This window comes from Schistocerca gregaria, chromosome 3 (genome assembly GCF_023897955.1).
Source record: "Schistocerca gregaria isolate iqSchGreg1 chromosome 3, iqSchGreg1.2, whole genome shotgun sequence".
Taxonomy (NCBI): domain Eukaryota; kingdom Metazoa; phylum Arthropoda; class Insecta; order Orthoptera; family Acrididae; genus Schistocerca; species Schistocerca gregaria.
Window position 1 is genome coordinate 408,893,810 of NC_064922.1, and position 27,736 is coordinate 408,921,545.

Genomic DNA, 27,736 nt, shown 5'->3' on the forward strand with positions numbered 1-27,736 from the left:
TTGCAATTTCGCAGCATAAGAATACAACTACAAAAATACAAAAATCATCATTAAAAACATGATAATACAGATAACATTTATAGTAATACTGACTTTACAAAGGAATGGAAACAAGCAGACACATGAGTATTCCAAGATTTGTGACATAAGTAAATAAATGAAAAATGAGAACTTCTATTGAAATATTAACTTGACACATGAGCATTAAAAAAAAAACAGAACAGAGTAAGTAATGTCTAAACGGCTTTCCAAAGTAAAGAATGTTTTTGATTTGGGGATAAGAGTATTCTTCATCATAGTAAATGCAGATTAGTACTAGAAGAGAAAAATTCAAGTAGTCTTATCAGGTAAATACATCGAGACAGGAAAAACACAGATACACAAGGGTACACATAAACACATAGCGGAATAACACAAAAGGAAAGGACAGGGTTTGGTTTCAGTGAGAAATTTGCTACTACAGTAATTGTGATACTTCAAGTCCAATCAAAACTTCGTTTTCCCACAGATCTTTACTTCTTATTTTAACATTTGTTCCCACAAAGAAGAATCCTATCTAAGCATGATTTCTGGATTTACTTTCACATATTTCTTACCTCAGCATTTATTTTCCATTATCTTACCTCATAATTTGTCCCCAAGAAAATCCTACCTAAACATGTTGACCTAAACCCTATTTATCAGTTCATTTTCTCTTTCAAAATAACTATTCCTCAATAAACAATTCTCTTTTGGCCAACTTTTTTTCTTATAGCTTTTCAATACATTTTTTTCGCAACTCATCACAATACATTTTCTTGTATAGCATACTCTATCTTAAACTAATTAAATCTACTGAGCTCAGACACATAAACTAGAGAACGAGGCAATGCAGCATTACAAAACAGTTAACACAAACAGTAATAACAAAAAAATGCAAATTGGGACAGCAAAATTAAGTAATACCTAAATTAACAAAGCAAATGCAACATTACAACTAATATAAGGCAATATGCACAAACAAGAAAAATAAATCAGTGATAAAACTGGATTATAAGAGTAATACAAAGTAAAATTCAGTAGGACAATGCCTGGCAAATAGCAGCAGCAAAGGCAATAACTTATACCTAAACATGACAAAACACAAGCAGAAAAAATATTACACTAAAGATAGCAATGCAGATAAGGGAATGTCTATTTACATCTTAATGCCTATGTCATATCTTAACACTAAAGCGTTGCACCACAACAACCTATTCTACCAAAAAATTACCAAGTCCTTGAAAAGGAAATTATGTATACAGTTCCTTTAATCAATCACTTGTGGTTCTTAAGCTTCTGTCATTTCCTAGTGCTCCTTTTTTTAAGAATATATATCATGAAATTATTATTTAATAGATCTGTAGACAGAAAGTGTTTACATTAGTATATGTCTTAAATTTTATTTTGTAAGACCAATGCTACAGTGCAGCTAGACACTAGATATGAAATAAAATAAACTAATATGTATAAGGCAAAGAATAAAAAAAGTCATCCACTAGTCATATGGCGTTATGTAAGTCAGTAAAAATTCTCTCAACACTCGTAGAAAGATACTTGTCATAACCAGGTGTGTAGACAAAAAAATATTTCTCATCACTTCACAAACATTTCTGTAAGTAGCACAAAGTCCGAGATCTACAGTATAATCATATGTTTCCAATTAATAGTGCATCGTGTTTGTGATGCGTTCTGCAAAGAAATGTCAATGACAAGGTCAACAGCCTCTCTTTTCTACAACCATGAGAGTGCTTGCGAAAGTGTGGGTAGCTTCAAAGCTGCTGAAGCAGCACAAGGAAAGTTAAAATTCCATACAACAATAAGTGTATTTCAAAGCAAGAAGCGCGCAGCCCAGCGCAGCTTTACATCAAGTTCATATACACACTTCACTGAAATATTTCCGACAGCAGTCTGTGCTACAGTGACAGCTCGATACCAATAAAAAAAATTACAGGTTGAAAATTTACGTTAGAAGTGTATAGAAAAGAAATATTATGAATAACAGTGTCCACAAATTTCAGTCGGCATTGTGGTACACAAATTCACATATATATTCACGTCACATAACTCTTCAAGTACAATTCTACCATAACATCTCATAAAAGATCAATCACATCTCAAAATCGTCGTATCTTCCTTCAATAATCTCAAAACTTCTGACAAAAGTTCTCTCTGCTTGCTTCAGTAGAGTCATCTACCCCAAACGTACTTCCAAAATCATGATCCCTTACTAAATATATCATTCAAAGCTCTCAAAATATCACAATGGTTCCAAAATAATATGAACAGTTCACAAAGTACAGATAAAATACAATTTCATAAGTGTGAAGTTATCCAACTGTGTAACTGCATAAACATCTGTCACTGACATACTAAAAAAAAGTTTGTCTCTCCCAGTTAAATGATCAGATGGCTGTGTAATTCTATGTTAGAGAAATATGGTACCGGTGTGTAAAGTTGTATAAGCAAATAACATATTAGCTAAGGCTCCTTGCACTTGCCACACGCATGGTACACAAAGTAAGCGTGTACCCCCCTGAGGGTTGATGTAATTATACCCTCAGTTGTTACAGATAACAACAACGGAATGAAATTTATCGCTGAAAACCTTTTCTGTACCATAGTAGTTGTAAAATATTTCTAAAAATATTCCAAGTACAAAAAAAATTACTCAAATGCATGTTATGTAGCGCTAAACCGTGCGTCTTGCTGTGAGATTATTTCTGTTATTGGCTATCGGTAACAAATGTGGAAAGTGTGGTAGTTATCGTCGTTCATAAGCAAAGTTCTTCAGAAGTCAATGTACTTACCTTGTCATATCCAAAAGTAAAAATGCTATGAATATAGATATCGTAGTTATTACGTACATTACCATGACCAAGAAAGTACTGTACTGTAATGTACCGTTGTATTGTGAAAAATGACTATCTCATTGTATCTATGTCGCGAGAGTCATTACCAAAATATGTTTTACTTCTCAGAAGAAAGCAGAAACTGTGCAGACATGAAACAAATGCAGCGCAAAAATAATAATAAAACCTGCGTCACTCATTAGTAGCGTGGTAGATAATCGTGTAGCTGTCAAACAAACCGAATATGTAGTAGTAGTAGTAGTAGTTTTATTCATCCGTAGATCTCTTTTTACAAGGATATAGGACATGTCAAAGTATTTACAAGCTTAGATCAATTTACAATAAGCTAATTCGTATACACATATATTTACAGACTTCTAGTTAGAGACAATCATTAGATTTTACTCCTGGTATACAATAATTTATTTACAAATAACTCATTAAATAATGTAATGCCACACTATTCACTCATATTTCACTATCAGTCACTGCACACACTATACACACATTGTTTCATAGCACTTCACTCACTACACACACACACACACACACACACACACACACACACACACACAGGTGATCCTTGGGCCATTTTCTGTACTGCAAGTTCCCATTTGCTATCCTGAAAAACTGAGTCAGCATCCCTTCATAATGAGTGAGATGTTGAGCTCAGAAAGAGGAAGAGGTGTTAGTATTGTGCTATGCATAGCTTGAGGGGAGAGTGTCTCTATAAAGGAAAAAAGAAGAAAAATAATAAAGTGAAGGTGTTATGTGGAATATTGGATGTTTTATAATTATCATTATTATTATTATTTGTTTGTATAAATTTTTTTATCAAACCCCTACTCTGCTTTATCTAAGTAATCCTTCAATGTATAAAATGTATTGCATAACAGGTACTTTTTAGCTGCCTTCTTAAATAAGTGTATTTTTGAAATTTCTTTAATCTCTTTTGGTAATTTATTGTACAGTTTTATTCCTTGGTAGAAAATGCTGTTTTGAGTTTTATGTTTATTTTTTCTTGGTAAATGTAAGTTGAGTCTATCTCTTGTTGCATGGTCATGGACAGAGCTGTTTGTGCAGTAATTGCCAATGTTACTTTTGATGTGTACAACTGACTGGTAAATGTGTTCACATGGAGCAGTTAAAATTCCGAGTGTTTTGAACAGATCTTTACGATGAGCTCGACTACTATTTCTGGTTATTATTCTTATGGCTCTTTTCTGAAGTTTGAAAATTGTGGTCATATTTTGTGGATTTGTTCCCCAAAAAAGAATGCCATAGCTAAGAATTGAGTGTACATATGAATAATATGTAACTAAAAGACACTGCATGTTACACACAGATGATAGAATTCTAAGGGCATAACATGCTGATGACATTCTGTTTGCAAGTACCTTTGTGTGTTCGCGCCACTTCAGCTGAGAGTCAATATTCATTCCTAGAAATTTTGCATTTGTTACACAGTCTATAGAGGTGCCATCTACATTTAATTTAACATTGTCATTTTTCCTCTTCAAACTGAAGTTCATGGCATTAGTTTTCTTTATGTTTAATGTCAATTTGTTGCTTATTGACCAATCGTAAACTTCCTTGAGAGTTTCATTTGCTTTCTCGGTAAGGAGTTCTCTTGTTCTCTCAGTGACTATAATATTGCTGTCATCAGCGAAGAGAATTTTCTCACCATGAGTAACACTACTGGGAAAGTCATTGATGTATATCCGGAATAGTATTGGTCCTAATATGCTACCTTGTGGAACCCCTATATTAATATGTTTTGGTTCTGATAAGTATTTTACTAAATGTTTAGATCTATTTGAAGTATGTGTTATCTCTACTCTTTGTACCCTATCTGTTAGGTATGATCGAAACCAGTCATTAGCTACCCCTCTTATTCCTAATGCTTCTAATTTATTTAATAGAATCTTGTGGTCGACTGTATCAAAAGCCTTAGAAAGATCCGAAAATATGCCTGTGACACACTCATCTTTATCAAGAGCATTAAGTACAACTTTTGTGAATTCTACTATGGCTGACTCCGTATTTTTGCCACTTCGAAAACCAAACTGTGATTTGCTTAAAAGATTGTATTTATTCAGATAATTCATTAATCTGTCTTTCACAATTGCTTCTATTATTTTTGAAAATGCTGACAGCAGGGAAATGGGCTGGTAATTTTCTATGTCTTCTGCATTACCTGTCTTAAGCAAAGGTACAACTCTTGCCTGTTTTAGCTGCTCTGAAAATGTCCCTGATGTGAAGGATTCATTTATTATATTTGTTAATGGGCCTTGTATAATCCCTATGCATTGTTTCAGTACACACATTGGTACATCATCTAAGCCTTCTGACTTTTTATTTTTTAGCTTTTGAACAGTTTTATTGACTTCATTCTCTGTGGTTGGAAGTAACATCATTGTATCTAGTGCAACAATTTTTGCAGGTGTTATATTTGTTTTGGGGAATTTTTGCCGTAACTTCTCTGCAATACTTGAAAAATGCTCGTTTACATAGTTTGCTAAGTGTTGTGGATCATTTATTACCTTATCCCCCTCCCTTAGCAGTATGTTATTCTGCGTTTGTTTGCCTCTCCCCGTTTCCTTTTTTATAACATCCCAGACTGCTTTGCTTTTATTCTCTGCATTATATATTATTTTGTCATTAAATGACTTTTTTGCAGCAATCAGCACCTTCCTATAAATCTTTTTGTATCTATGATAGAAATTTAAGAATTCTGGATCATTGTGAATCTTTTTCATGGAACTGAGGTGTTTAAGTGTTTGGGAGGACTTCTTAATACCTGCTGTTATCCATCTGTTTTTGTGAGATGTTGATACAGTCATGCATACTTTTGGAAATGCTGTTTCAAAGTTCAATTTAAACAATGTGGAGAATTTGGAGAATTTCATATTCACATTGGTTTCCTTATACACTTCATCCCAGCTTTGTTTTTCTAGTTCTTTTGAAAAATCTTTTATTTTGATTTCTGATAGATGTCGTTTATAGGCTTGTAGTTTAGGGAATGATTCGATGCCTGATTTTACTGTTGTTATTTGACAGAGATGGTCTGATAGTCCGAGATCTTTTACAGCTACATCACATTTTTCCCTGTCTATATTTGTGGCCACATGGTCAATTACTGATGCAGTCATTGTAGTAACCCTTGTTGCACTATTGACCAATAGGGACATGCCAAAACTTTGAAGGATATTTATGAAGGTGCTGCTGGATTCATTTATGATATTAGTGTTGATGTTTATTTCCCCACACAGAATTATGTTGACCTTTGTACTTGAGATTTTATCTAGTAGAACTTCTGTTAATTTATTGAAAAAAGTGTCCACACTACCACTGGGAGATCTATACACACACAAAATGATTAATTTCTTGGTGATATCGAGCCCTGATAATTCAATAGCTGATACTCTTTCATCTGCAATCTCTCAGAAAGTACTTTAAATAAAGTATGTCTTTTCAAGTGAATCAAAATGTTGCAGTAAAACCTCATTATCAGTATATGTTCCAAGAATATGGACTTTATAGTCGTGACGTTATCGTGCAACTAACAAGCAAACTGTTCACACACTAAGACTGTTTTCTGTTCCCTATAAAAATGCACTCGTAAAATTACTGTCTTAGTAAGTTCCATAGGTTCTTGACTGGATAGTTGACTTCAAAACATTGTTGCGTGTTAACAGTTTCTAAGTGTGACAAAGCGTAATAGTAACGTGAAATAAAAAAATTTATAGCAAAGATTAAGTTAGAAGCAAATTGCTTCTCAATAAACTTTTTTACACGTGAAATGTCGTGTAATCTTTTGTTAATTTTTTTAACTTTAATGACCAATTAGGAGGAAAGCAATGGGCAAACTGATGAAGCGAACCTCGTGGATGTATATCATTACCGGAAGTCTTGAATGTTTTAAATTTACGTGTAGTGATGACAGAGTTTATAGTCAAAATCATCATGTCGGCGAGTTGCAAATCGGTCATTGTTACGTCGTGTCGGTAGCTTCATCTCAATATTCGGTGCACCTTGCCAGATCCTCTCAAAATTTCCGAAATGCACTGTATTATTACTTTATGGCTTTTCCGTATTTCTAAATCCCTCTTCCCGTGTCGGAGAGCGAATGCCCTCTGAAATATATTATTCTTGTATTACGTGAACCAACCGATATCGTACTTCCCGCTTTTTTCTTTTGTACTGTGTATTGATTTGTTTCTTATTTTAATTGAATCTCCTAATTTGTTCGTACTCTTCTGTGTCAGTAAAGGCAACCGGTCCTGTATCATTCAGATCATCATCTACCTTCGTAGATAAATTAGTTAGTTGGTCCGAAAATTCGACTACTTTTTCCGATAATGTACTGATTTCCTCCGTGCGTTTTTCTGAACCAAGTTTCAGAGTGTCCATTTGTGTCGAAATCGCATCTCCTGTGTCCTTTAGGTTTTCCTCATTTTGTGCAAGTTGCGTGACCCTAACGGTAGACACAACTGAATCATTTTTAGCCTGCAAGGTGTGATTTTCTTGAACTATAGTTTGCAGTTCATTTATGGCTGCTTCATGATTCTGTAATGTGTTCTCATGTCACGAAAAAATAGACTGAAAATGCTCACAAATTTGCGTTTTTACTTCTTTACAAACTTTTTGACGTTTAGATTCGATTTTAAGCAACTCAGCAGTTAAGCCTTCACGTATTTGCTGAAGCGTTGTGTCTAACATTTGTAGCTGTTGGTGTGTTCGTTCCTGATTTTGTTCCATTGTGTCTAACTTTTGAAGCTTTTCTGTCACTTGTTGTATTAATTTAATAACAATATATTAGTGTCTGGAACTAGTTTCTTTGTGCTTTTCGGCAGTGCATTTGCACCGACAACATTCGCATTTTGAAAAGCAGAGTGTAAGTCTTGACTTAATGGAGGAAACGGTAATGACGCAAAACGTGAATCTACAGTATTTGCAAGATTTTGTTCTGTCATTTTAGATTCCTGAGGCGGGCTATTGCTGGCCGATCGATCGACAATACTTCCCTGCTTACTAACTGTTTCACTTTCTACACCATTATTTATTGCGTGGTCCATTTCCCTATGCACAATTACCAAATTACTGTGGACATTTGTCACTTCGTTACAAGGTGGTGATAGCACGCTGCTCTCGTCTTCACAGTTATTTCTCAATTTACTTTGGAGCCTAGTGTTGCGCTTTTCACACGTCATGATTAACACAGAATTTCACACGAGAACACAGAAAAAAATCTGAAGAGCAAAAATACGAAAACACGATGAAATAACATTGAAAATAATATCTAGTTAATTGCTAACGCGACTGCGAAATACGTGGTGCAACCCCACATGCATGCCACAACTGCCTTGCTCATTACAATAATGTACAACAGTGAAAACTACAACTGCAAAGGAAATTCTCTATACAATTGCGCGCTAGCAGTAACAATAATTTCTACCCATGCACTAATTATTCAAACTTCCAGAAAAATCAGAAGATTCCAGTGAGGTATTCTCGGCTGAGGGTCGACAGATGAAACTTCTACATTTAAATGTCTGTGTCTGTACTTAAAGTGCAGAATGACTGAAAAGATGAAACTTCTACCCTATTTGATTCTGGAACACTCAAAAAAACTGAGCCTGCTTTCTCTGTACTTTCTCTTATCATGTCAACACTGAACTACAATATTCTAGCGCAACGCAGTCTGACTACTCAAAAATCAGAACCTGACTTCAAATAATTAATTCAGAAGAATGGCCATGACTAAAAAGATATCTTAATAATAACCTAAAAGGTGGGAATTTAAGGAGATGGGACCTGGATAAACTGAAAGAACCAGAGCTTGTACACAGTTTCAGGGAGAGCATAAGGGAACAATTGTCAGGAATGGGGGAAAGAAATACAGTAGAAGAAGAATGGGTAGCTTTGAGGGATGAAGTAGTGAAGGCAGCACAGGATCAAGTAGGTACAAAGACGAGGGCTGCTAGAAATCCTTGGGTAACAGAAGAAATACTGAATTTAATTGATGAAAGGAGAAAATATAAAAATGCAGTAAATGAAGCAGGCAAAAAGGAATACAAACGTCTCAAAAATGAGATCGACAGGAAGTGCAAAATGGCTAAACAGGGATGGCTAGAGGACAAATGTAAGGATGTAGAAGCTTATCTCACTAGGGGTAAGATAGATACTGCCTACAGGAAAATTAAAGAGACCTTTGGAGAGAAGAGAACCACGTGTATGAATATCAAGAGCTCAGATGGCAACCCAGTTCTAAGCAAAGAAGGGAAGGCAGAAAGGGCGATGTACTTGAGGACAATATTATGGAAATGGAAGAGGATGTAGATGAAGACGAAATGGGAGATACGATACTGCGTGAAGAGTTTGACAGAGCACTGAAAGACCTGAGTCGAAACAAGGCCCCCGGAGTAGACAACATTCCATTAGAACTACTGACGGCCTTGGGAGAGCCAGTCATGACAAAACTCTACCAGCTGGTGAGCAAGATGTATGAGACAGGCGAAATACCCTCAGACTTCAAGAAGAATATAATAATTCCAATCCCAAAGAAAGCAGGTGCTGACAGATGTGAAAATTACCGAACTATCAGTTTAATAAATCACAGCTGCAAAATACTAACGCGAATTCTTTACAGACGAATGGAAAAACTGGTAGATGCGGACCTCGGGGAGGATCAGTTTGGATTCCGTCGAAATGTTGGAACACGTGAGGGAATACTGACCTTACGACTTATCTTAGAAGAAAGATTAAGAAAAGGCAAACCTACGTTTCTAGCATTTGTAGACTTAGAGAAAGCTTTTGACAATGTTGACTGGAATACTCTTTTTCAAATTCTAAAGGTGGCAGGGTAAAATACAGGGAGCGAAAGGCTATTTACAATTTGTACAGAAACCAGATGGAAGTCATAAGAGTCGAGGGGCATGAAAGGGAAGCAGTGGTTGGGAAAGGAGTGAGACAGGGTTGTAGCCTCTCCCCGATGTTATTCAATCTGTATATTGAGCAAGCAGTAAAGGAAACAAAAGAAAAATTTGGAGTAGGTATTAAAATTCAAGGAGACGAAGTAAAAACTTTGAGGTTTGCCGATGACATTGTAATTCTGTCAGAGACGGCAAAGGACTTGGAAGAGCAGTTGAACGGAATGGACTGTGTCTTGAAAGGAGGATATAAGATGAACGTCAACAAAAGCAAAACGAGGATAATGGAATGTAGTCAAATTAAATCGGGTGATGCTGAGGGAATTAGATTAGGAAATGAGACACTTAAAGTAGTAAATGAGTTTTTCTATTTAGGAAGTAAAATAACTGATGATGGTCGAAGTAGAGAGGATATAAAATGTAGACTGGCAATGGGAAGGAAAGCGTTTCTGAAGAAGAGAAATTTGTTAACATCGAGTATAGATTTAAGTGTGAGGAAGACATTTCTGAAAGTATTTGTATGGAGTGTAGCCATGTATGGAAGTGAAACATGGACGATAAATAGTTTGGACAAGAAGAGAGTAGAAGCTTTCGAAATGTGGTCCTAAGAAGAATGCTGAAGATTAGATGGGTAGATCACATAACTAATGAGGAAGTATTGAGCAGGATTGGGGAGAAGAGAAGTTTGTGGCACAACTTGACCAGAAGAAGGGATCGGTTGGTAGGACATGTTCTGAGGCATCAAAGGATCACCAATTTAGTATTGGAGGGCAGCGTGGAGGGTAAAAATCGTAGAGGGAGACCAATAGATGACTACACTACGCAGATTCAGAAGGATGTAGGTTGCAGTAGTACTGGGAGATGAAGCAGCTTGAACAGGATAGAGTAGCATGGAGAGCTGCATCAAACCAGTCTCAGGACTGAAGACCACAACAACAAAACAACAACCTATACATTTCATTAAGCACTTACCTGACAAAAATCTTCATTACGCGAACTACTGCAACACAACGAGCGTCAGTACTTCAGCTAAATAAAAGATTCTACTACTAAAGCCACCAACTACTTACACGCATGTGGTTAGCAAAGGAACGATTTTGTTACAAACCAAATAATGTATTTTTTACCTTAATAATGTGACATCCAGTTCAAAAACGAATATAAATCGTCATTGACATCCAGTACAATGATATATAATTATGAATAATTTTCAATCTCCAAGTCGGATATTTCCAGATCGTTAGCCTACGCTAACACTTCAGACCTCTACCCTCCATCAATTCTAATGTCTCCCATTTAACATCCATCACTGCTGGCTGTTCCCACCAACTGCCCAACACTACTTCCATCACTGCTGGCGACTATCTTCCATCTGCCCAACAGTACTAGCGATTAACTTCCCACAACGAGCCCAACCAGCCACAGAGTGTCTTACAAAGAAAGTGCAGTCAGAGATCCAATGCAAAGCTGTAGACAGCGCTGCCAACAAAGAAGCATCCCACTTACACTGTCATACATAAATGCTATTGTGCCGTTTAACATTTAATTACTGTTAATAACTGATAAGGGCTTTCGGCCAGACATCTATTCACAACTACGTTATTTTAGACACTGCCATAGTAATCCCAATCTGGCAGCCGTATAGAGAATAAACGCCGAGTTAGATGCTTTGCAGCGCTTTTTGATACAACATTTAATTTCGACTCTTACCACGTCAAACCTCTGAGTACTTAGAACAATTCAAACAGACACAATTACAAGGAGAAAGTTAACAACCTATAATAGCGTCCCTCTTTCTGACATTTGCACATGCCATAATTCACTAGTACGGAACTCACAGTCAGCCATATCTGTTAGACATGCACAACCCTTCTTCAAAGGATGGCGGGTATCACTGCTTTCCTGACCCCCGTTTGCGACTGATATATCTACCATGGAACATGTCTAGTATATGAACGATATGTAATCTGTGGCCGGCCGAAGTGGCCGAGTGGTTCTAGGCGCTACAGTCTGGAAGCGCCCGACCACTATGGTCACAGGTTCGAATCCTGCCTCGGGCACGGCTGTGTGTGATGTCCTTAGGTTAGTTAGGTTTAAGTAGTTCTAAGTTCTACGGGACTGATGACCTCAGAAGTTGAGTCCCATAGTGCTCAGAGCCATTTGAATCATTTTGTAATTTGTGTACCACGATTTTTAAGTAACCACTGTTGTTTTAATGTTTTGTGGAGTACCATACGAATTACGTGCAAATCACGTGGACTTAAGTCCTTCACGAATGAGAAGAGTTATCCCAGAATACAACGCCTTATGAACTAAGCGAATGAAAATAAGCAAAGTAGATGAATGGTTGTGTTGGAACCTCATTTATTGTACGTTTGGTTCTAATGCTAAATACAGCACACCATTCTGTTTCGTTTTTGTTTGTTTTTATTTTTTTAATCGACTTTCTTTGGTTCCACGCCATGATGTTTAGACATTATGATTGCACTGTGCATTCACAATACATTTCATTCCTTGTAGACGTACTTCTTGGTGTTTCAGTTTGCACAAACAGTATGATACTTGTACTAAACGCATTAGTTATGAAAAATATAATTACTAGTGTAATAATTTTTTCAGTGTTTCCTGGGTGCTGTTTTCCCATCACTTAGGTAATTCATCATAGGCAAGGGTGTATGAGTAAGAGGGGGCTAGGGAGTAGGCGTGGTTGCACGAGCGTACACGGAAAGTCCACGAAGTGTTTGAGAGTACCATAGTGTGTAGTTCATAAGAAGGGTAGACAATTGTAGTGTTGCGCAACTACATATCCAGAGCGATTCCGTGATGATGTTATAAAGTTGCAGGGGTGATGGCGAAGGGTGAATGTATCAATTCAGGGTATGGGACACTGGTCCGGAAACGAACGAATCGAAAGCTGTAATTGAAAACAGTTCTGATATATCTGACAGCGGCTCTCTCTTAACGCAAGCTCCCTGTTTTCCATACTTTTAGAAGAGGCAACACGGACGAAAACAAGAAAACAGTGTCCAGCAAACATGGGCTCCGAAGTTCATACAATAAGAATTGTGAGCACTTGTTCAATACAAGATATTTGTTTCACAGTAGCGACGATGAATAAGTGTTGATAGTTCTTATGGTTTGCTGTTTGGAGCCTATGTTTACTGGACATTTCTTTCTTGTTTGGACCTTACTACAGTCTCCCAAAATATGGAAACGAAAGAGCTTGCTACAGAAGATGTTCACTGTCAGAGATATCAGAAAAATTTTCGTTTATAACTTTCAACTCTGTCGTTTATGGACCAGGCTCCCTTGTCTTGAATTGATACATGTACCCTACTCCATCATCCCTGGAAGTTTACAACATGATCACGGAATCACCCTGTTTACTTCACAAGACACTCTGCAGCGCGAGGCGTAAGGTACATAGTCTTCCTTCCGAAATCTCATAGGTAATGTGACCACTAACAGAATCATTTAATTAAGCAAAATGGAAATAATATAGTGATGTAATTTAAATTGTGGCCAAATTCGATAATTCATTATACTGAAATAACAGTAACAGAGGTGCAGTAGTGGCTGTAACCAAAGTTTCAGTCTGACGGCGTTAGTTGTCAGTTCATTAATTAAAATCCACAAAATGGTGACTAACGAGAAGCAGCTGTTGCTCGTTTAAACGTGGCTACTTCATTGAAGACGTGGCTACTTCGTTCAGGCTTCTCTAGCCAATTCACAGAAGGTGATAAATTGTGCAGCATGAGACGCTGGCGCCATCAGCGCTAGAGGCCTGATAGCTAGCAGACGTGAGAAGTCTCTCGAGTGTTGGAAAGCAGTATGCAAAACTGCTTGTGCACCTCGCCGCGGTCTCACTCTCTGTTTGGTCTTCGTTCGACTTCGGGCTTGGTCAGGGCTTGTCGTCTCCTGTAGAAACAAAGAAGAGTAGAAGTTAGTAGAGTATCCGTCATCCTAGGCTTTCCATCTTGGGCTGTTTTCTGATATAGACAGATGCACAGGTTTTGCAAGTGTTGGCTAGGAGAGGAAGTCACGCATTCCACTGTCCATTAAACCACAATTTTCGAATCTTAATTTTAACAACCGTGTCGCCATTTTATCAGTGCGTCATCTTCGCCGAGGCCGCTGCTTCACAAAATGTCTCACTACCGCCTACGCTCCAGATCTCACTTTGAAGACAGCTAAAGATCCTAGGTCGTAAGATTTATCTACGTAAGAATTCTCATCCTCATTTGGTTGGTTGGTTTGTGAGGATCGAAGGGACCAGCATCCTCACTAGGGACATCCTTGCTCCTCCCAGCTGATTGTAAGTACTTTGGCCTTTGTGAACTTAATTTCACTGTGTTCCAGCGTTCTTGACACCACAGATAGGCTACAGAAGAGCACTGCAAACTGGTACTGGCACCCTGGGGTATAGAGAAGTAGCATCAAGGGACTCGTGAGACTAGTAAACTCTGAATGTGATGCAGATAAAAACCTTGTGATAAAAGCACTACACTGACTGTGAAAGCAACGATATATTCGGACTCAATAGATTGTGGCGACGCAGGTTTGGAGCCACCGCTGACGTAGAGAGAAGCGACCGCCGTTCCTGGACTGGTAATGTCGTTGCCCCAACATACTACATACTACATTACCAATATTCCCAGCAGTACTAATATTCCAATTTCATTCTTGTACTGAGCCCCTTTAGGTGCTCTAATCTCCCATATTTTATTCTCATGATGCCTACGCGATGTACGAGAGTCGCCCACAGAGTAATGCCCTACATCTTTCTTTTTCGGCCGACAACGATATTAGGAATGCGAAACATTAAGTATGAATTCTTGAAGTTTCCTGTATGTGCCGCGAAATATCCGTTTCCTCCGAGAGTTAGCGTAACGGAGTAATGATTCAAAAAAGCGTCTGTAAGTGATGAGCGTTACAGGCAGCGTGTTGTTGTATTTCTCACGAGGGAGAAAGAAACGTTTGTGTAAAGTCTATGGAGCATCTGCAGTCGACAGAAGTATAGTTGGTCTCTAGGCACAGAAGGTGAACCTTCAGAAAGGTTCGCAGGAGCTCCATGATTTGCAGCGAGCTGGAAAACCATTCTCGTCTGTCACACCCGACTTGCTACTGCATTCGGGAGAATCGATGCATTACAACTTGAGAGTCGCCCTTCTAACGCCAATCGAAAAAGGAAGTGTGGATCTAATTATTCGCAGTTTTCGATCTCAAAAGTGTATGCAAGATTTATCCCGCACTGTCTTACGATAGAACACAAATTAACAGGAAAAATAAACCTTTGCTTTGAGTTGTTGCTATATTTTAAAGCTGAGGGCGAGGCCTTCTTGTACCAGATTGGGACAAGTTTTGAAACCTTGATTCACCTTTTTGAGCTAGAAACAAAAAGACAGTCGACAGGATGACGTCGTCCTCACTTTATAGAGCAGAATAGAAATGCAGGGCAGCTGCCTCCACCGGTAAGATTATGATGACTGTGTTTTGCGACTGTGTGAGAGCGATTCTCATAGATGTGATGCCATAAGGCAGTACCATTCATTTGGCGGCATGTGTGAACACATTAACGACACTCAAGAAACGTTTCCAGCGACTTCGGCGCCAAAAGAGCTCAGCGATGTTTTGATAACGCGCGGTCTCACAAACGTTTGTGGACAGGACGCATCACGACAGGGTTGGACAGCATCACTCCTTCCACCTTTCAGCCCTCACCTATCTCCTTCGGACTGCCACACCTATGCGCCAGTCGTGGAAGACATTTTGAGGACGACGAGGAAGTGATTCACGATTTGAAGAAATAGCTTCGTGATCAGACCAAAGACTGGTACCTAGAGGGCATACAATCCCTTCCGTATCATTGGAGGAAATCCATAGAACTGGAAGGAGATTACGTGGGAAAACAGGGTGTGAGCATAAGACATCATTCTTTCACGTGCGTAATTTTCATCATGCGGAATAAACAATTATTGAAGGAAAAAATGTGGGGCATTTCTTTCTGTGCGGCCACGGTATATGATGCTGGCAACATAATGGTCGCACAGTCTTCTTCGAATAAAGATTTTCTTAATTTAGCCAACAGCGTATCCAGAAACGTTGTCAACTTTCTTCCAAGGATTTCGATTCAGACTCAATGAGCATTTCTCTTATACCATCTGCGCATTTGTTCGATGTATTTTGTTATGCTGACTTGATAAGGACACAACTGTTCAGTAGAAAATAGGGATCGACTGAAAAAATATCGGTACATGCCGAACAGTAATCGGTTGCGCGTGAAGGGGCTGTCCTATTTGCCATGACGATTTTCAGTAACTTTTGGTTATAAATGTGAATGAAGTTGCGAATTTGATAAAATGTACTCATCATCTGTAAGATCGATATAATCATATTATTTGTAAGACTGTGATGAGACTGGAGATGTTGGTCAGGAAGGATACCTTTTCTTTGTCAGAGTAAGTCAGAGAGTATCTGTAGCATAGGGTGTTGGACTCTCTGGCAATGTACATGGTTTTAAAAGGATGGAAGCTGGTCTACTTTTGGAGTGGAGACAGCATTATTTAAAGAAGATTTTGTAATAATGTGTTTTGAGGATAGATATTGAGCAACTGAGGTTATCTTTAAATGCGAACATTTTTAGGTTAGGCTTTACCGTGACTGTTATTGACATTAAATGAAACAATAAGTTTACTGTTACCAGTCACTGTTTATTTGTTTCCACGACGCGTTTCAAAGGTTTAAACCTCCATCATCAGGTGGATATACATCAGTTAATATGGCATTTGTGTGTTTGTGTTGTGTTACGATTTCTTTGGAGGAAGTTGTGACACTGTCTAGTGGACAAACAAAACAGTATTTCAGAACTTGGTCTGTTTTGACAAAAATTGAACTTGTATCTAGCAGTAAACATAAATTAAGTAAGATAAAGTACCTCCAGTGGTCACAGGATCCTTTCACAGTCGTAACACATCACATGAACACTATCATATTGTATAAACAAATATGGCGTCGTAATCTATTAGGTGCATGGATCGTACAGCAAAAGAGAAAATGTTCTCACAAAGTCCAGAGAATATACGTCCTAACAATATTATTACAGAAAACTTTTTTGAATGATTTGGAGGTGTTGAATACATTTGTTGGAGTAAATACTTCAGGCAGTAAGTAAATACGATTTTGACAGCTTAAAATAGCATAAAGTTCATACTCATTTATACAATCATTGTATCATTGTATAAATGAGTATGAACTTTATGCTATTTTAAGCTGTCAAAATCGTATTTACTTACTGCCTGAAGTATTTACTCCAACAAATGTATTCAACACCTCCAAATCATTCAAAAAAGTTTTCTGTAATAATGTTGTTAGGACGTATATTCTCTGGACTTTGTGAGAACATTTTCTCTTTTGCTGTACGATCCATGCACCTAATAGATTACGACGCCATATTTGTTTATACAATATGATAGTGTTCATGTGATGTGTTACGACTGTGAAAGGATCCTGTGACCACTGGAGGTACTTTATCTTACTTAATTTATGTTTACTGCTAGATACAAGTTCAATTTTTGTCAAAACAGACCAAGTTCTGAAATACTGTTTTGTTTTCTCCACTAGACAGTGTCACAACTTCCTCCAAAGAAATCGTAACACAACACAAACACACAAATGCCATATTAACTGATGTATATCCACCTGATGATGGAGGTTTAAACCTTTGAAACGCGTCGTGGAAACAAATAAACAGTGACTGGTAACAGTAAACTTATTGTTTCATTTAACTGAGGTTATATTAATGGAAGAATGATAAATGCCCATTTTGAAGGTAACCCAGTATTTTACAGTCTTTTATAGTTTTTTTATAACTTTGTAGCTTCTCATTGTTAGAACATTGCGTGTGGTTGAAGTTTGCTGCAGAAATTTTGTAATGAAGTACATGGTTTTGTCTTTTAGTTGAAACAAGTGTCAAGGTATGCAGTTGTACACAGGAGAGTAATTACAAAATATTTTGCAAACTCGTGTATGTGTGAGAACTTTTAGAAAGTTGTACTGTCGTAATGGCTTAATGACGCGTAGTTACACTTCGAGTATTTCTTCTCATTTATCAGCCCTGAAGATGGCAGTAGAACTTCTATCAAAATTTGTATCATTTTCGTCACTACGTAGAGCAACAGCAACATCTGTATCTGCAGCATTTGGTAAACACTTTTTGATGGAAGTTGGTCACACAGACAAAGTAATATCTGACAGTGGACCTCAGTTCCGATTCCAGTATTGGTTGCGTACATAACGCAGTAGAAGAATGAAGTCTGTCTTATCTAGTTGTGACCATCTTATAAAAGAGCTTGGGAAGCTCTGTAGATTGTACTGTCACCGAAAACACAACCTTTGAGGTAGATATCATTTATTTCAGACTGTATTAAATGAGTTACCAAATGATTGTACATATTTGTCCTCTCTCCTGACATTAAAGAATAAGCAGCCACCTAGCTGAGTCATTATCCAAACAGAGACGCCTGCATCATCATGAACTGACTGACTTAACCTTAGCCAATATTAAGAGAGCTGCTGGTAATAGGAAGAAGTTGTGACGCGTAAATTTCAAACGGTTGTAAGTACGCAAAATGTCTTGATGAAGTTTCACCCCCTTCCTCGCAAAGGAAAATCACTCAGTCATCAGTTCTTTCTTCTATACAATGGACCGTTTCGCGTATGTCGCATCGTTCATGAAAATGCTGCCGTAGTGGAAACATTGAGGACATGTAAATTACAAGGTGTTCATCATGTATCTAATGTCAAGGTATTTAATGAGTAAAGTAAGTAGAGCGTCCATCTCTGTTTGATGGATGCATAAACTGGCAACTGATGCGTCCTTGAGCCAGGTTTCACGATTTCTTCTCTTATTTCATGGTGAACCTCACTTCATCTTCTGTCCTGTTTAGATAATAAATGTAAATACCTCTCTCCTAATATTCTAGTATAATTATAGTGAAGGAAGTTTTGAGACTGGACGACATTCCACTATAAAAAATTATTTTCGAAACTGGTGATAAATGTATTTTGCTATGAAATTTTGGTGACTTGTGAATTATGTTTCAGAAGTCTACAGTACTGATGCCATTTTGAGATGTTCGAAAATAGTTATATGAAACTAACGATCTTCAGCTGTTGTAGCACACAAAATAAGCTTTCAGGTTCAAATGAATATATATGTAGCACAAAACAGGACACAGTGTGGAGAATGAAAGAGAAACGGTATAGTATGACACTTATCTAAAAAATGCTGAGACCAAATGGTAAGAAATATGTGCTTATGATGTATCTGTATGTGTGGGTTAAAATAATATGTTGACGTTACGCAATACTAACTTTACAGGTACAATGTGTAGCAGCAGCAAAAAGAATAACATTTATTTAATATGAATATTTTCTTGCAGAATTCTGCTCTGTATGTATATCTCTTGAGGAATTTACTCAACAGATAATAGAACTAGTTTGTGACTGACCTTTGAATCTTCAGGAACTTGAAGCTTGTTGATGACAATATAATTAACATGTTACTCCTTTATTACCAGAAATAACAACGGTTTTGTTGATACCAGCGAATCTGACTAATGCTAAGATCACACCTAAGATATTTGTTCAAATTGTATAAGATCTTGACTGATGCATGACTGATATTAATGTTACTCTAATAATGTTTTCTATTATAAGAGTGTGTACGCAATAATTAGTTGTTTTAGTGGTCACTAAACTTATTCCTGATACTATTGTGCATGTGATTCATGGGAGTTAACCTTCTGGCCATATGGATAATACTGATATTAATCGTACTCTAATAAGGTTTTCTATTCTAAGAGTGTGTATACAATAATTAGATTTTTTTTTTGCTCACCACACTTATTTCTGATGTTATTGTACATATTATTCGTGGTAGTTAACCTTCAGGCCAGATAGAAAATGTATATAACTTAAGAAAACGGATCCAAGTCCTGTCATTTATGTGAGGTACTTTAAAATGTAGATATTTACTCAAGACTGACATTTGAGACCAGATTGATAGTTAACTGTTTACTTGTTTTAGCAGTGGGTTGAAATGACAACAGAACGTTACTGAAAAGCCTTATATACTATTTATATGATTCTTATAGTATAACATAACCATTTCTACTGTATGTGGATTTTTAATAAGGCACCTATACAGAAAGTTACATGTTTTTCAGGACAATTCATTTTGCCACTAAAATGTATATGACTAGTTATCTAATTCCTTGTGAATTTGTTTCGTGTATTCTGGCACACTTGGGGGATGATCTTGGTTAACATGTTAACGCAAAGCTTAATGGAAAGAATTATGCCGGATGGCTTCAGGCAATTTCCTGTGGTACTGAGTGTCACACCATATCTCAGCTTAAGAATGATGGACCAATGGAAACGCTGCTTTTTATGGCGATTCTATAGCAATGATTGTAGCTTTTCGGATTTTGGGTTGTCAGTGGAGGATGTGAAAAAATACTCGATCCTCCCTGAGTCTGCCTGTATAACATAATTATTTTGAGCTCTGTCGGTTATCAGCTGAGAAACTGAAGGCAGAATAGTATGCTCTCTGAGTCTGCCCCAGGAATGTCTTTATGTTACCATGTTGGTGCAGCTGTGTTAAGCATGTGTGTGACAAAACAGTGATATGTGTGGCATTTTGCTGTGATATTTCAACCTCCCTTTGCATGACGTTGTCCTCATAGGTTTTCTCAATAACTTTGACCAGACAGTTGTAAGCGTCTTTGCATCATTACTGTAATCGCGTATATCTTTCCTCCTTTAATTTAACTGACAAGAATATTCTCTTGCCTTCATAGGGTTTTCTTCAATATTTGAACAAACAATTGGTCTTTGTAAGGTTTCGTACCATTTTCGATAAAATGTGTCTATCTTCCTTACTTTACTGATTGATTGACCTTATAGTTTTTTTTAACATTTGTACAGGTAATTTTAATGAATAAACATTGTTACAACTAACTGTAATAACCTTTAAGTGCTTTTTATCTTGTTGTAAAACTGTATGTATGTACGCCACTGTATTTGACCGAACCAGATTACTGATTTACTAGAGCCAGCATGTTGTTATGCCATGTCTTCTGTATTACGACAAATATCTAAAATGACTTATTAATAGAAGTTTCGTATACTTGTTTGCATGTATGAACTTTTATTTGTATCCAAACTCATGTACCATATCAGTACCACCTTGTACCTGTTCACTGGTATTTTGTGTACATTGTCGCCCACCCCAGGTATATGTATCCATACATTTTGTACCATGCTTTCGTGATCGTTTGTTTTGGAGAATGTTTTGAGCACCTCCTTCTATTGTATCAGCAAAATCACTCTGCAAAGATATTGTTTAATAAGGGAGGGATGATGAAAGGGAGCTACCCTATCTACCACGAAGATTTTCAGGAAGTTTTAGTCGAAAATGTGAATGACGTTGCGAATTTGATAAAGGTACTCGACCTCTGTACAATCGATGTAATTATATTCTTTGTAAGGCTGAGTTTGAGACCAGAGGTGTTGATCAGAGAGGTTAACTTTGCTTTTTCAGAGTAATTCAGAGAGTAGCAGTAGCACAGAATGTGTTGAACATTCTGGCAATATGTTTGTTTTAAAAACGGATTGAAGCTGGTCTGCTGTTTAGTGGAGGCGACAATATTTGAAAAAGGTTTTACGATTATATATTCTGAGGAAAGATGCTGGGCAAGTAAGATTATATTGATGGAATAAGATGCCAAGTTTTAAGGTAATCCATTTTTTTATATTTTAACTGTGTAATTTCTCATGTTTAGAGCATTGTGTATGGTTGAAATTTGCTGGAGAAATTTTGTAGTGAAGTCTATGGGAGGCAGCTGTACACAGGAGAGTGATTAAGAAATATTTTGCAACCGTGTCTATGGGTGAGAACTTTATGAAAAGGTGTACTGTTGTTAAGGATTAATAAAGCATACTTAAACTTAGAGTTTTTTTCTCATTTATCAGTTGTTGCGATTAGTTTCGCCATTTTCATTTACTTTCATGACTCTGTTTGCACACTCGCATAAGCACATCGCAAGTTGTGTACTGAGAAGCATTTATGAAAATTGGTAAGATACCGTCTTGAATTGCTCATCGCAAGTTTAGCAAATAAAATTTCATTTTTGACAGTTATATCACTATTTGTAATAGCAACAAGTTGCGGAGCAGATGAGCGTTCCGTGCGCACAGATAGACCAATGTATTTAATTACCGTCAAAGTTTATGTCCATTCTAAGGCAAAGTGATTGGCAGAGATTATTTGTAAAAATAGTATCAGTTCAGAGTCTCAATTCCAGTGAATTTTCAAGCATTTTTATCAGACGTTGTTTATATCTTTGGGCGGGTTTAGTGACATCTCTGAACATCAAAGGGACTGCGACTGTGATACAATATCCACAGTCAAAGTCTATCTTCAGGAGTTCTGGGAACCGGGGTGATGCCAAACATTTTTTGATGTGTGTATTTCGATATCAAAAAAACTTTCACACATTTCTCAGATACCAACTTGACACTTATAGACACGAGTTTAACTGTATAATAAACCTTCACGCGTAAGCTGCAAAACTGCTCCAACAACAAAAAATTAATACTTCGTGACGCACTGAAACAGTGGATCAGCTGGACACTTTCCTTTCACCGACAATGCTCTGACTATCAGAGCGTCCCTAGCACACTCCGTGGCCTAACTTCAGTCCTCAGTCTTTAACTATATTTCTTTTGTTGTAGTATACATTATGGTTTAGACTGAAATTTTCATTTTGTTTATGCAAATTTTTGCGTAGTTCAATCTTCAGACGTAAAGAAAAGAGACTACTTCTTATCTGCTTTAAAAATCAAAGCAGAAACGTATTTCGTTGCGAACCACAAACATTCACCTCTCGACCTATCGTTATCTGTCTTTTTCGTATTGGCAGATAAAGGGTACAAAATACAGTCATCGTCTTTTTAACCTTCCTGACCTAACAACACAATTAGTCTTCTTTCCTGTAAATAAGTCAAGTTAACTAAACAAGTCAGACGATAACTTTTAAAAATTTAGAGAAGTTTTCCTATGCTCGTTTTATCTAGCAAGTTTTATGACGTCTCTTCTGCTGTTAACAGCGTGGCCGTACAAAATCACGCGTGTGGTGTCCTCAAACTTCCAGTCTTTGCGATAAACCTGGTCCCGCTACACTAATCAACAGTAGCTCTGGTATCGAAAGAACTGTTATTCAGTAGACTTCGGTCAATTTTCTACATTGCTTTATACGTAAAATCGTTTTTGACGAGAGTTCCAGCTTTGTACATACTCAAAACACTATTACAAATTTCAAGCTCTCAGTAATTACTATCAGCTTGTAACAATCTAACAAACCACAGATAAACATGTGACTACCAACTAGGAAACATACAACCCTAACAATTCACATTTTATGTAAAAAAAAAAAAAAAAACCTTGGAAAGAGTCAGAAAGTCACACCAAAATCAAATACTTTAACTTCCTCGGAAATTATAGTTAATTCCCACTGTAATGAAGTCCTACTTAGCTGGGTGGTAACGTGCTTACCTCCCATGTACTGGGCCCAGGTTCGATTCCCGGCCGGGTTGGAGATTTTCTCCGCTCGGGGACTGGCTGTTGTGTTGTCCTCATCATCATTTAATCTCATCATCGGCCGCCAGTCGCCCAGCGTGGCGGCGAATGAAAGAAGACTTGCACTTGGCGGCCGAACCAGACTGTGATATCTCGGCCAGCAATGCCTTACGATCATTTCATTTCACTGTAAGGAACATCGAGAAGTCTATTGCTTCCTTAGTAATTATTTCCCCCCATTAATAACACATATTTGAGCCAAATCAAAGTACATTTCTATGGCAACGGTGCTGCTGTGAGATGAAGGACGCTTGCGATGAATTGACGTAGTCAGTCTACGAAAGTAGGGACTGTTGATAAACTAAAAGTTCAGGTCGCAGTGGACTCGACGTTCTTCCTTTCATAAGGGTCCACAAATAACTCCACAATTAACATACTCCCAACAACCTCACGAAATTTGTCAAACATTTAGTTTTCTACGTCAGATACTATTTTCTTCACTTAATAAAACGTTATCTGCGACTTGTACAGAAACCAGACTGCAGTCATAAGAGTCGAAGAACGTGGTAGGGAAGCAGTACATAAGAAGGGAAAGACACAGGGCTGTAGTGTATCACCGATGTTATTCAGTATGTACACTGAACAAGCAGTAAAGGAAAAAAGGAGAAATTTGGAAAGAAACTTAAAATTTAGGGGAGAAGGGAATTAAAATCTGAGGTTTACCGATGATACTGTAAATCTATGAGAGACGGACAATAAAGAGAAAGAGCAGTTGGAAACAGCTCATAAGATTAACCATTTGTTAATATCGAATACGAGTTTGTTAGGAAGCATTTTGTGAAGGCATTTGTCTGGAATGAAAACTTGCACGGGAGTGAAACGTGGACGGTAAACATTTCCGACAAGAAGAGAATAGAAGCTGTTGAAACGTGGTGCTACAGAAGACTGCTGAGACTAGAAAGATAGACGGAATAATTAATGATGAGATACTGACTCGAACTGGGGATTAAAAATTATGATACAACTTGACAAAAAGAAGGAATCAGTTGACAGGACACTTTGTGAGGCATCAAGAAATCGTCAGTTTGATAATGAAGGGAATTGTGGGGAGGAGGAGGTAGTGTTTGAAATTGTAGCATGAGGCTGGAATGGTTGTAGTTTTCAGTAGTTATGCAAATATGAAGAAGCTTCCACGCGTTAGGCTATAGTGGAGAACTGCATCAAATGAGTCTTCGGACTGAAAACCAACAACAGCACAACGAAATTAGTGCTTTAGCTATAGAATGATTGGCTTGTTTCACACGCAAGTGTTTTCTCATCATTTCAGCCTCCTCTGCAGCTAATAGTAACAGAAAAACATTTCAGAACTTTCATGTATTCGGCCATTTTTGAAGTTAATAAGCCTTACTCTTGGAATTGTTAACAGCGCCCGAATGACGAGATATTTGATGTTCCACGCCAAGCTTACGTAGTTCTCCTACAAATCAGGACCCACCCCCCTCCCCCCGGGGAATACGAAATAACTGGTACAGGCTGCATAATTTACTGTTATAGACATAACAGAAAAAAATGTAAACCACATTCATTCGCGCACGAACATATTCTAGCAGTGAAATTCAGCGTAACAAGATTTGTTTGGTCCAGACAAGTTGACAACATCAGAAAAATATTAGTATCGCGATATTTGTAGACTTGGTGACAGAAAAATGTACAAACAGCTACATTTAAATACAAAAATTGTAAAAAAGAATAGTCCTGAAGATGAAGTGGTATCAACTGAAATTCATGTAGTCTAATTTCTCTTCAGTAATTTCTTTTTTCTTTAGTCAGAATCACTCATTATTGCAATGATGCTTACATTATCGGTTCCTAGAAGTCAGTACCGCCGGCCGCGGTGGTCTCGCGGTTCTAGGCGCTCAGTCCGGAACCGCGCGACTGCTACGGTCGCAGGTTCGAATCCTGCCTAGGGCATGGATTTGTGTCATGTCCTTAGGTTAGTTAGGTTTAAGTAGTTCTAAGTTCTAGGGGACTGATGAGAGCAGATGTTAAGTCCCATAGTGCTCAGAGCCATTTGAAGTCAGTACCTTCGACAAATGCGTTTTTGAATCTACAAAAAATCTTTCGCTCATTACTGAAGGAAATATATCAGCTTTCATGAGGAACTTCGACAATGATGAACACATGTTTACCAAAATACAGAAACATTTCATTGCACAATATGGTAAACTGACAGAATCAGCATTTTAATGTGGTTAATGTATATAAAAATATTTACGTTTGCTTCGACGAAATTTTTTTTATGCACACTTCACATTGTCGATAGTAATGAGATATCGGAAAAGGAACTGTGATGATCCTTGTAACGATAAGCGATTCCCACTATATTAAAAAAAGGAATTTATTGAAAGGTCCGAGTGTTCTAATGGAGAAAAACAATAAGACCAGAAATTAAATTATTTCCCTGATTCCGTTATTCAGGCACCTGTAATGACTGGAGCAATGAGACACTGTCTTCCGTCCTACAAAGCATTCACCAGTCTCAAGCAAACAAATTATTAAATTTATTTGTACACATACCGTAAGGAGCCGCATTTTAATGTTATTCATGCTAATGGTTTTGGGCTGAATCCCATTTGTAGATGGCTTAATACGAGATAGGACCGAGAATCATTTAGAATGGAAGGAAGTGTCTGGTCAGCAGCACAAGGTCGACAATATAAAGTCAGTTCATAGTAAAAATATTTCTGTTACTGATAAATCAGATATATGTGAAGTATTTATAACAATCATTTTCTGAGCATTGCTGGTGGATTAAATAAAAATTTAGTTTCTACAGAGAATCATATAACTCTCTTGGCAAATGCCTTTCCGAGAGTGATGTCTGAAGCACTCCTCTGTGATACAGACAAGGGGTGGATTGAGTCGATAATTAAATCACTGAAGACTAAGGACTCCCATGGACACGATGCAGTGTCTAGCAGAATATTAAGCCCAAGTTCAGGATCTTGTTGAAAGACTTAATGTTGCCATCGTTACTATTCTAACGGTATCTGAAGTAAGTGATTGTTCGACACGAAAATTAGTCTACTTTGCTTATTTTCATTCGCTTCTGTGGTGTAATATTATATTTTGGGGTAACTCTTCCGATTCTAGAAGGATATTTTTGGCTCAGAAACGGACGGTTCGGGCAATAAGTGGTGTTGAGTTCGTGAACCTCTTGTCGACCCCTGTTCACTGGTCTGGGTATTCGACATTGGCCTCTCAGTATATATTCTTTACTGTCGTTTCTTGTTAATAATATCAGCTTATTCCCAAGAATAAGCAACTTTCACTCAGTTAATACTCGGCAGAAATCCAACCTGCATTTGGATCGGACTTTTTTAGCATTTGTGCAGAAAGGTTTGCAGTATACTGCTGTATCCATTTTCAATAAGCTACCACAAGAATTCAAAGAGCTTAGCACTAATCCACGCACTTTCAAATCGAAACTGAAGAGTTTCCTCATGGGCCACTCCTTCTATTCTGTTTAGGAGTTCCTTGAAAAATAAAGTTGATTCTTATATTATGTTGCTGATTGCTTTTACTTAAATTTATGGCTTGACCTTTTCTGGGTTCATAAACATTTTATTTTTATGTGTTATTACTTCTATCTTGTGCTTTAATGTACTGGCACCTTCTATGACCTTGGAATATTCTCCTCAATTTGGTTCTACGGAACTTGACGTGTAAATAAAAAAATTAAAGAAATCCATTTCCTTTGGGCGAAGAGGCGATATTGACGAGTTCCCCTACTAAGGTCGTAAACCACACACTGTTCTGAATCAGCTGACCTATTCCCATCTTTGAGGAACCATCATGTAAGTTCAAGTGCGTTTTTAATGCTATTTCAGTAAAACACATTTTGGCACAAATAAAATTCAAAAACGTGGCTGGTAGCTGTATATCTTAAAGTAAAATAATTCATGGCCACACCACCCAATTACCCTTATAATGTGTATTATAACTTATTACGCTTATCAACAGAAAGGTAAACACTTGTAATAATCCATTCTCAGTGAGCAAATAACAGTAATATGAGAGCGAATTTAGCGGAAGGAAAAAGAAAGCATGAGTCGAAACTCGTTACTGGACGTAAATATAGATGAAAAGAGAAAATACACTATGACAGTTTGAGGATTTCCCGAAGGAGACACACCAGTGCCAATCCTACACGAGAGTTAAGATAAACGCACTGTTAGGGTGGTGTTACATGATGAACGAATGATTGAGCGATGGTAGTTAATTTGTTCTTGCTC